The 11,961-nt window shown below is 34.8% G+C and overlaps 1 long non-coding RNA gene across 1 annotated transcript; it reads left to right on the top strand.

Annotated features, from left to right (window-relative positions):
- The first annotated feature begins 365 nt into the window (after window positions 1-365).
- LOC108521037 (uncharacterized) lies at window positions 366-9,677 on the top strand. The gene is made up of 3 exons (XR_001883106.1): window positions 366-451; window positions 2,315-2,369; window positions 9,578-9,677. It is a non-coding gene; the product is annotated as an uncharacterized LOC108521037 (long non-coding RNA).
- The last annotated feature ends 2,284 nt before the right edge of the window (window positions 9,678-11,961 follow it).

The raw sequence follows: 11,961 nt of genomic DNA, 5'->3' as shown, positions 1-11,961 counted from the left end.
AGTATGGACAAGTTACCTTTTATGATAGTTGCTGCTTCATGAAAATATATAATGTATTTGAATATGCAAATATATTATATATTGTAAAAGGAAAAATATATATGAGGAAGTAGCAGCATTACATTGTAAACATCAGGAAATATTTTTGGAAGAAGTAGAATTAAAAATAAATAGCATTCTCACAATCTGAATTAGTAGAGAGGCCTCGTAAGACAGGACAAAATGCAATAACATTCATGTAAATGTAGAATTGTGAAAATATTTAAGAAACAAAAATATCTTACTGGCTGAAACAGTGTTAATTATTTACATGTTTTTCTCTGTTCTATCTGTTCTATCTTTCCCATAGCAACCAATGTAAACACCCTGTTGTATCAGTATTATTGCCTGCTTTTTAATCAATTTACCCCAATTTTGGGAAAGGAGTGCTGAGAAATGAGAGTCTGGGGAGGTAAGTATGTTTATTTTTGCTGATGGGCAATAGCTGATGAAATAATTTCTCAAATTGACAGGAAATTCAGAATGGATAATTCTCAGGCCCTAGTCACCCGCCTTGTGATGTTTCCTGTGTTGCATTGATAAGGGAAATAAATGGTAAACAAGACTTACAAACTTCGTGGCTTGGGGATTTTGAAGAATGACTTATGAGCTGAGTCACATTATTGTATCAGCATTTGTTACCTTTCAAGGTCCAAATACTGACCAATGGCAATGATAGCTCGAGATTGCTGAGGTCTCTGAGGAAACCCAGCAAATAGCAAACCTCTTTTCCACCTGGGTTCTATACAAAATAAGAAACAAGGGCCGGGCGTGGTGGCTCACGCCTGTAATCCCAGCAATTTGGGAGGCCGAGGCGGGTGAATCACCTGAGGTCAGGAGTTCGAGACCAGCCTGACCAAAACGGAGAAACCTCATCTCTACTAAAAATACAAAATTAGCTGCACGTGGTGGTGCATTCCTGTAATCCCAGCTACTCAGGAGGCTGAGGCAGGAGACTTTCTTGAACCTGGAAGGCGGAGGTTGTGGTGAGCTGAGATTGCGCCATTGCACTCCAGCCTGGGCAACAAGAGCAAAACTTTGTCTAAAAGTAAAAATAAATAAACAAATAAAAATAAAATAAATAAGGAAAAGTAATAAAGTAAATAGAAAATAAAATACATGTATAGTTTTATTGTGGAAAAGTCTAGGTTAGAGGAGATGGAGTTTATGTTCAGGTAGCAGGTTTCCTAATACTGAATCCCAGACTTATACAGAAAGGCACACACCAAGTCATGCTGGCCTGGGACAAGCCTTTCTACCTGGAAGGGCTGCAGCAGAGGGACAGAGGAAATCTCAACCTGCCTTTAGGTAAATGATTCCAGACAGAGAGGAGGAGGTAGACAGAGCATGCTCTATCTTTTCTTCTCAAATGTTCCAATGACTTAAGGAATACCAAGTCCTCTGGGCAGAAAGACCAAGAGAGTTACACAAATGGAACTCTCTTCACATGAAATAAAATGCAAATGGGGAAAACACATTCCATCCCACAGAGGCATTAAATATTTCAGCACAATTAATGGAGAAGGAGATTAGAGAACTTACTGATCATCTCATTTCCCAGGCTCTGTAGTGAGTGTGTTAAGTATAATTATTTAACTCTATTAAAACATACAAGGTAATTAAAAAAAATTGTCTAATTATAGATGAAGAAGCTGAGAATAAGTGAAACTAAATGAATCCCCCAAAATCACAGTGAATAAATTACCCTCCAGGTAGGATGGACAAGTTTTGTATAGCATGATTCCACCAAATGAATTCATATTTTAGCCTTTCTTAAAAAAATTCAAAATCTAGAATAGGAGATCACTCTTATTCTAGGCTTTATTAGTGACATCATTTTAATATTCAGTGATAATCTATCAGTTTTAAAGCAAATTTGAACATTCAGTAATCAACACGGACAAATTCAATAAATAAGAGATGCCTTTTCACATTTTCTTGAGAAATATGTGCTTGGCCATTAAACAAAAGGATGATTAATGAGCAGAGTCATGTTCTAGAAAAATCTTGGTGATTTTTCATCAGAAATCAAGAAGCTATAGAGAAATTAAGGACAAAGCACATTTTATGCTAGCAATAATTGTCAAAGATAGTGATATGACCTTCTTTTTAATGCCAAGTTTTAAGTACATACTTTTATAAAATCTAAAATTGTCTTATTCTAGTATTGATACAGTTCAGGGACTTATTAGCAGAATTTCAAATTTGTAGTTGTATCAGCGCCTTATTTGAAAGTTTTTTTTCATCTACTCACATTCTGCTGCTCTAATTACAGCTTCTATGCAGAGTACTATGCTTTCTGCCATTGTCACTTGCATTTGCATCTAATTGTAAGTATACATTTTGAAACATATTTATATCTCTTAAAATTAGATAGTAATTATCAAATAAGTGTTCTCACTAGAGTTATTTTATAAACAATGTCTGACTTGGTATCAATGCAGTAAAATTAATATAAAAGATCTTCTTAAACTTTATTTAACTAAATTTAACTAAATAATGGTGTTAACTGAAGTAATCGTCAAATAAAAACAGATGACATATTCACTTTTATGGTAAATGCATTTTGAAAACATACATTTGAGGAAGGTTGGTAAGGTGGGATATGTGAAATAGGATTGAAAATATGCTTGTTACTAGATTATAGTATATAAAAAGGCCCGGGCCCGGCGGTGGCTCAAGCCTGTAATCCCAACAACTTTTGGGGAGGCCGAGACGGGCGAAACAATCACGAGGTCAGGAGATCGAGAACCATCCTGTCCTAACACGGTGAAAACCCCGCCATCTACTAAAAAAATACCAAAAAAACTAAAAGCCGGGCGAGTGGCGGGCCCCGCCTGTATCCCAGCTACTCCGGGAGGCCTGAGGCAGAGAAAATGGCGTAACCCCCGGAAGGCGGAGCCTTGCAGTAACTGAGATCCAAGCCACTCCACTCCCAGCCCGGGAGACAGACCGAGGAATCATCTCAAATAATAAATACAAGTGAATAAATAAATAAATACCAATAAGAATTTTTTTAAAAAGTAATATCAAATACCGAATAAACAAATACACATAAACTATATGCTTCTGAAAAGAAAATTTGGGCTTAATCTAACTTCAACATAATATACAAACACATCACTAATATTTAATAAAGAAAGTTTATTTCTGATCAATATATTTCTATAATATAATTTAAAAGGTAAAATGGAGAAGACTTCCACTTCATCAAATCAAACTGAATTCTCAGTTTTAATTTTACTGGACGTTTGAAGGTTGTATGTAGCTGATCATTTTAAAAGTTATCTGGGAATTGTGGTGTACTCCTGTAGTCCCAGCTATTTACGAGGCTGAAGCAAGGGGTTCACTTGAGTCCAGGAGTTCAAGGCTGGAGTGAGCTGTGATGGTGCCACTGCACTCCAGCCTGGGTGACAGAGCCAGACCCCATCTCTAAAAAATAAAAATAAATAGTAAAATTCAATTAAAATAGTTCTGCTTTTAGCATTGTATTTGTTTTGGGGATTTTTTTTTGTTTCGTTTATTCACTCCTGTGTTTATTCTACATAAGACTTTATTTATAAAATTAGGTTTTCTTAATTTTAATTTTTTTCTGATTTTTGTGACTTCACTTTTTATTTTTTGTCCAATTCAGATTTATCAGTGTTATAGACTGAATGTTGCTGGCCCTTCCAAATACATAGGCTGAAGCCCTATTTCCCAATGTGATGGACTTCAGAGGTGCACTCTTGGGTTTTAGTTAGGTTTAGATGAGATCATGATGGTGGGGCCACACGGTGGGATTAATTTTCTATAAGAGGATGGAAAGAGACTAGAGCGCTCTCTCTCTCTCTCTCTCTCTCTCTCTCTCTCTCTCTCTCTCTCTCTTTCTGTTATGTGAGGGCACAGTGAGAAGGCAGACATCAACAACCTGGGAAATGGGACCTTACCAAAGTCTGACTATACCGGCACCGTGTTTTCAGACATCCGGTTTCCAACCAAAAAAAAAAAAAAAAATTCTCCAGCACTTTAGGAGGCTGATGAGGGTGGATTCCCTGAGCTTAGGAGTTCGCGACCAACCTGGGCAACACGGAGAAACCCCGTCTGTACTAAAACACACACAAAAAATGTAGCCAGGCGTGGTGGTGGGCGTCTGTAGTCCCAGCTACTCGGGAGGCTGTGGCAGGAGAATCGCTTGAACCCGAGAGATGGAGGTTGTAGCGAACCTAGATCGCACCACTGCATTCCAGCCTGGAAGACAAAGTGAGACTACTTCTCAAAAAAAAAAAAAAAAAAAAAAAAAGATATTCTATTGTTTAAGCTACTCAGTCTATGATATTTTGTTATGGCAGCCCTTGCTAATACAATAATGTTACTTTGTGTCCTTCATTATATTTTCAATATCTTTCAGCTTACTTGAATTAGTACATTACAGTTGTAACCTGAATAATGGGAATGTCTTTCTTATATTCTTTCACCTTTGGTAAGAATATTATTATGATTCTTAAGATTGAATCTTAATACTTTTATATTGCTTTTTTATGAGATTAGTCCAAAAGTCTTTAAAAGGTTTGGTTTAGATGGCTTTTCTAGCTTCACAAATATCCTCTTCTGTTGTTTTCATGTGACATCCATGGTGCTTTGTTTTCTGAGATTTTCATACCTTATTCTCCCCCCATTTTCATTTAGACCCTCTCCTTCCTTTACCTCTACTGTAACTATCTTACTTTACTGTGATTACTACTCCAGAAGTCTCTCCCTGGTGTGAAAAACTGTCTGGGAAGATATATCTAGAAACAAAGTTTATAGGCACTTCCTTAATGCTCAGGAATTTACTGCAATAATAATAATAATAATAATAATAATAATAATAACAACTTGTACTTACCCACTAATGCAGTCTACAGAATTCCTGCCAATTTCACTCATTGCTCTTGAATTTGCTTGCCATGATTACTAGTGCCGCTTACTTGGCTATTTTGAGATTTTCTTTCTCTTTCTCTCTCTTTTAATCTTAGAGTTAGATTCTATTTTGCAGATCTGGTTTCAATTTGCTTTCTTTTTATTTTTTTCTCTTGACTTTTATTTTAGGTTCAGGGGGTATATTTTCAGGTTTCTTGCATAGGTAAGTTGCGTGTCACTGAGGATTGATGTATGAATGATCACATCACCCAGGCAGTAAGCATAGTACCCACAGCATATGTAATGTAATGATACATATATTCGTGCATACATGTATAAGTATATGTTACATATAATATACACTTCATTTTTACATGTAATTGTGATAGAAACCGTATACATTTGGGGAATTGAATCATTGTAACATCTAATTTTGTGAATTTGCTTTGTTTAGAAAATATCCTAGAATTTAAACTATAATAATACAAAAAAAGAAAAATCTTGTCTTCTATTGGTACAGATATCAAAATGCAGTATATATTCTTCTACAGGTTATCACAATGTCAGAGAATTAGAGATCAACAAATAATACTCTCTATAATATTGTATTTTTTGAATCCTAAAAGTGTTTAATCTTAATAAAATAGGCAGATCGAAGTGAAAGAAGAATTCAAAAAAACATATTTATCATGTTTAAAAATCATTTATATGTAACAAATTAAATATTGATGCCTAAGTCCATCTCAAAAATTGTGCTATCTACTTATATAACCTGCCTCTCTAAACTAATTTTTTAAGTAGACAAACATCAGTATTAATAAAAATAAGGATATTCCTATATTTGTGGCTTCAATAAGATGAGACATTAAGTTCATTCAGAAGTAGATTAATTCATCCAAAGAGAATTAGTCTTTTCCATGAATAATTTACTCAGGCTGCTTTTAAAACCATTCAAGACATAAGTTTGCCTCTCTTGTAATCTACCAAAATGAATGTGTCTTAGGATTTAAAGCAAATATATCTTACTTTTATTAGTCAGAGAAGACACAAAGACATGCCATCTGCTTACTTCTGTGTAGACTAATGAGTTTTATTTCTTAAGTAAGTAATCAATACCACATATTAAATTCTGTTCAGCCTTTCTGATGAAAATCAAGTAGTGCTGTTCAAATTATTTGGTGCTCTTTATCTCAAAAAGTCATTTTCTATAATAGAAAAGACTTTCATTTACACATATTTCTAGTGCTGACTATGAGATTATCATCATGAATGATATAGTATAAGATTTAGATAGAGCCATAACTCAGTGATAGTGTTTTTCTTCTATTTGGCAATTGATGAATTGTAGCCTGATTTTTTTAGGTTAATGGCCAATACATTAGTACTGTAAACATTTCAATGCTATCCCCCTTCATATTTTTAATCTATGAAATTGCCTATTAATAATCATTTATATCTTTCAGCAAAGTAATCAATGCTGGTTAATGTAATGTTAAAGTTGACATTAATCACTTTTTTGGAGACAGCATCTTTCTATCCCAGCTTAGAATTATAATTGTAATGTAATACTTATTTAGTCAGCATATTAATATCAGCTTCTGTATCCATGGCATATCTAATTTTACTTTTCTTCCAAATAAGCTGAGAAGGCAATGTCTATAAATCCAATGTCTAAAAGTCACATCTGTTGAAATTACAAGTTGTTAAAGAAAAGCTTGGCTGATCATGCAGATTAATCATGTATAGAGAAGGTAAAGCACACTGCATATGCACCTGCCAATAATTGCATAGCACTTGCTCATGGTCCACTTGTTATTTATGGACGTTTTCCTGTGCAATTTCAAATAACTTTCAAGCTCACACTACCTTTGTACATCAAAATTTATTGTAGGTGCAGCATTGTAGCCCATTGCAAAAGTTAGAAATAGAGAAAAGAGAAACACTTAGAATGCTGCAGACAGGCTCTCTTTTCCTGACACTGTCAGAATAGCCTATTTTGTGCTTTTCATTAACTTCCAAGAGACATTTTTCTCATGAAGTATAGAACTAATGATGCAGAGAAGCTTAAGTCTTTTTCTTCATTTAAAGGCCCATAGATGCAATGAATCAAGATCATTAAAATGACTGGTCTGATTTGTATAATAGAAAGTAGTACATATTCCTGACATTCAGCAGAATTGTCTCAGAAAAAATCACTGAAAAATACGTGTTAAAAGTAATTTAGTTAAAAAGTAGCCAACACATAAGAGAAAGTCAATATATATTTTTTCATAAAACTATTTGATTTTAGGAGGAAAAGTTTGCAAATGTTTAAAGAATTGATAGAATCGAAGTTAGAATATACTTTTATAGATATAGAAGGCCTAATAGGGATTAATAAAAGAATGCTGCAGACAGATAGATTTTAGCCCAGTGTGAACAAGAATTCTTTACTTCTATTGCTGTAAAATAGATTAGCTGCTGTCTTCCTTCATAAAAACAGGTCGGGAGTGGTGGCTCATGCTTGTAATCCCAGCACTTTGAGAGACCAAGGCGGGTGGATTCCAAGGTCAGGAGATCGAGACCATCCTGGCTAACATGGTGAAGCCCTGTCTCTACTAAAAAATACAAAAAATTAGCCGGGTGTGGTGGTGGGAGCCTGTAGTCCCAGCTACTCAGGAGGCTGAGGCAGGAGAATGGCGTGAACGCGGGAGACAGAGCTTGCAGTGAGCCGAGATTGCACCACTGCACTCCAACCTGGGCGACAGAGCGAGACTCCTTCTCAAAATAAATAAATAAATAAATAAATAAATAAATAAATAAATGTAAAAACATAAGTGGCAAGGTAGCCATCAATTGTAAATCATATGTACATGATTCCTGAGTTGGTGGAGGTAGGTGGGATTATTGATCAGATCCAATTTGCTTTCCAGACTCTTTGAGTTTTACATTGTCCATATGGCTGAATCATTATATCCTCATCTGTAAAGTAAGATGCCATCAAAACATTTACTATAACTAGCGTGAGGCATAGTGATGTGAAAGATAAGAAACTTAACTTCTGGGGCCTCACTCTTTGATGCCAGTGTGAACTCTACAACTTACTAACTCTGACATTAAACAGATAATTTAATATTTCTAGGTCTCTTAATTTCCCCAACAACAAACTGGATAGGATAGGACCTACTCATTAAATTTGTGAAAACCAGTGAAGTGTTATATGTAAAATATTTAGCACATTCTAAATAGAAAACTAATGTTCCTAATCATTAACATTCAATTTTGAAAAACATTAATTTGGCTCATTGCGTCCCCCCAAAAATCAGCACAATTTTCAATTGAGTCCTGTATTAAATATTCCACTAAATTTATAATCTCTCTGTTTCTTTATTTTTTATTTTAATTTTAGTTTTTTTTTTTGACACAGAGTCTCACTCTATTGCTCAGGCTTGAGTTCAGTGATGAAACCTTGGCTCAATGCAACCTCCATCTCCCAGGTTCAAGTGATTCTCCTGCCTCAGTTTCTCAAATAGCTGGGATCACAGGCATGCGCTATCACGCCCAGCTAATTTTTTTTTTTCTTTTTTTAGTAGAGACTGGGTTTCACCAAGTTGACCAGGCTGGTCTCAAACTCCTGACCTCAGGTGATCCACCTGCCTCAACTTCCCAAAGTGCTGGGATTACCGGGTTGAGACACTGTGCCTGGGGCTCTCTGTTTCTTTAATTGGAAAACGTTTTCAAAGACTTATCTGTAGTCTCTCTTTCCATTTCCTGGGTTTTTTTTTGCTTCTATTCCCACCACACTGCTAAGGTTGCTTTTGTGAAAGTAAGAAGTCACCTCACACATTGGTGAATCCAATGGCCATGTCTTCATTCTTTTCCCACTTGATTTCACAGGAGCATTTCCCAAAGTTGAATACTCAATCTTTCATGACATATTATTTTGGGGGGGGTTCTATTACATCATACTCAGAAGAGTTGCTTATGGTTCTCACTTTTAAGTCTTTACTGGCTCATTCTAATCCTCCCTGAATTTTGAAGTGTCTTGGGGCTGGTTCACCCTTGGACTCTAACTGTGCTTTCTATAAGCTATCTTGTGACGTGGGCTTTAATATTTTCATAATGCCTATGTCTGCATCCCTATTTTTGATTTCTCTCTGAGTTTAAAATGTACATGTGGTTTTGTCATTACCATCTGGCTACCTATAAAGGCATCCTAGACTAATGCAAACAATGAATTATTGATTTTCACAATCAAATCAGATTCCCTACTATTTCCTATCATAAATATTCAATATCTACTCATTTTCTTACCCCAAATTATTAGGCCTATAATTTCTTCTCTTTTACTAGTATCCCATATCTAAACCATCGTAAAGAATTATTGGTCTTACTATGAAATTTTAATAATGCATTAACTTTCTTATTTTTTTAGATATCTACATGAATATAGATTATATTTTCTGAAGATAGCCACAACTATATCTGTCACCTTACATGTTCTGCTTAAAATATGACTCTGACACCTCTTCCATTGAACAGTAGTACCTACTTTTTGTATTGAAATTTTATATAATGTAATGGCTGCCTCTACCAATAGAGTGCGGCACATGTAGCCCTAAGTAACCTTCAAAACTAGTTCATAAAAATGCTATGCATTATGTTTTGTTCTTTTAAGATATTTGCTTTTAGAATCCAGTCACCATGCTCTGAGGAAGTCCAAGCATCCATACAGACAGCCAGTGTTGTTGCTTTCCAACCAAAAGTCCCAGCTAAGGTCCCAGTCAGCTGCAATCCACACGAATGCAGGAACCTTTAGATGATTCCAGTTCTCAGCATTGACTCATCTTGAGACTTAGAATCATGCTTAACTGAAGTCTCACTGTGGGACAGAGAAAAGCGAAGACCACTATATGTTTTGAGAATTCTTGACCCACAGAGTAAGTGAGCATATTTATAATCATTTTGGTTTTGAGCCACTGAGTATGATGGATTATTACATAGTAATGGAAAATGAAACACTTAGATAAAGTGAACTCATTTCTCACTTAAAATACTGTAATATTTTTTTATCATGTCTGCCTTCCTTTATTTGACTACATACAGTCTGTCCTGGATGAAACAAAGGGAGTCATTTCTTAAGACCTCAGCATTATATTATACTATGTCAAATACATGAAAATATGCAGAATTATAAAGTGAATAACCGTATGCACATCACCTGGAGTCTATAATTTATTTATACTTGCTTTATCATTTATCTGTCCATAGATCCATCTGTCAATCCATCTTTTTGTAAAAAAGACATGTATTTCAAAGGACATTGCATATATCAGTATTTTATTTTACAAATACTTCAGCATATCTATAATTATAGTTATATATATATACACACACACATATATAAAATGTACTTATAATGAAGTTCAAGAATCTAATATATACTATGCAGTGAGACTGTATACATACATCTGTTGCTCAAAATCCTAATAAAATACATAATTGTACTATCAACTCTATCTTCCCTTCACAGTACAGATGCTCCTCAGCTTAAAATAAGATTACATCCTAATAAACCCATCATACGTTGAAAATATTGTCAAGTCAAAATTGTACTGAATACATTTAATATATTTAACCTGCCAAACATTACAGCTTAGCCTAGTCTACTTTAGATATGCTCAGAACACTTATATTAGCCTGCAGTTAGGTAAAATCATCCAACACGAAGCCTATTTTATAATAAAGTGTTGATTTCCTCATGTAATTTATTGAATACTGACTGAACGCTTATCACTTTTGCACCATATTAAAGTAAAACAAAAACAAAAACAAACAAAAAAACGTAAATTCTACCGTCCTAAGTAGGAGACCATCTACATATGAACACATTCACTACCTCAGAGGCATCAATATTCTAGTTCATTCCACCACAAAATTCTTTTGTCTATAATTTAAATAAAAGACTGTAGTGTGTACACTGGAAAGTAGACATCTCTCAATGTATTATTGTTATCAATTCCCCATGTTCTTTACTTATAGACGTTTATTTTTGTTGTTGAAAACATTATATTATAGAAATATAGCACAGTTTGTTATTCTCCAATAGCTAGACATCCAGCATTTCACCAATAAATATATTAGCGCTCATTTTTTACACATGTCCTTTATTAGATTGAGAAGTATTCTTCTGCTCACTAAGCACTTTTATCCTGTGAGTGAAATTTTGTCCAATGTATTTTCTGTATTTGCTGAAATGACTCTTTGTCCTATTAAAAATAACAACTTATTTTAAGAACGTTAGATCCACCTTTTTCTACCTGGGATAAACCTCACTTGGTCATGGTAAATTATCTTACAGTATTTGGGTGGGTTTTATTTGACGATTTTTTTAATGTTCATAACTTTCTGTGAGAAAAATTGTCCTATAATTTTCTTTGAGTGTGTGGTTCTCTCTCTCTCTCTCTTTTTTTTTTTTTTTTTTTTTTTTTTTTTTTTTTTTTGAGACCCAGGCTGGAGTGCAGCAGGGCGATCTCGGCTCCGCCTCCTGGGTTCACGCCATTCTCCTGCCTCCGCCTCCTGAGTAGCTGGGACTAAAGGCCCCCACCACCACGCCCGTCTAACTTTTTTGTATTTTAAGTAGAGACAGGGTTTCATCGTGTTAGCCAGGATGGTCTCCAACTCCTGACCTCGTGATCCACCTGCCTCAGCCTCCTATTCCCAAAGTGCTGGGATTACAGGCGTAAGCCACCGCACACGGCCTGATGGTTCTCTTTCTTGTAATGTGTTGGCAATAGAAAGAGGATGGATATATTTTCTCTTCCATTATTTTTAAGACTTTATTTATAATTACGTTAATTCTTCCCAAAAATATAGTAGCAAAAGCAACTGGGAAAATAAATTTTTTAATAAAAAAGAATATATTTTATTTCTTGAATAGATACAGTACTATAAGCACATTTGGTCTTATGTCATGTTTTATAAACAACATCATTCAAGAAATTTCTCCATTTCATCTATAAATACAAAGTTGCTCATTTCAACATTAATATAGTTTAATGT

This window comes from Rhinopithecus bieti, unplaced genomic scaffold, assembly GCF_001698545.2.
Source record: "Rhinopithecus bieti isolate Rb0 unplaced genomic scaffold, ASM169854v2 scaffold_55469, whole genome shotgun sequence".
NCBI lineage: Eukaryota > Metazoa > Chordata > Mammalia > Primates > Cercopithecidae > Rhinopithecus > Rhinopithecus bieti.
Note: the sequence above shows the minus strand (reverse complement) of the source record. Positions and strands in the feature narration are given on the sequence as shown.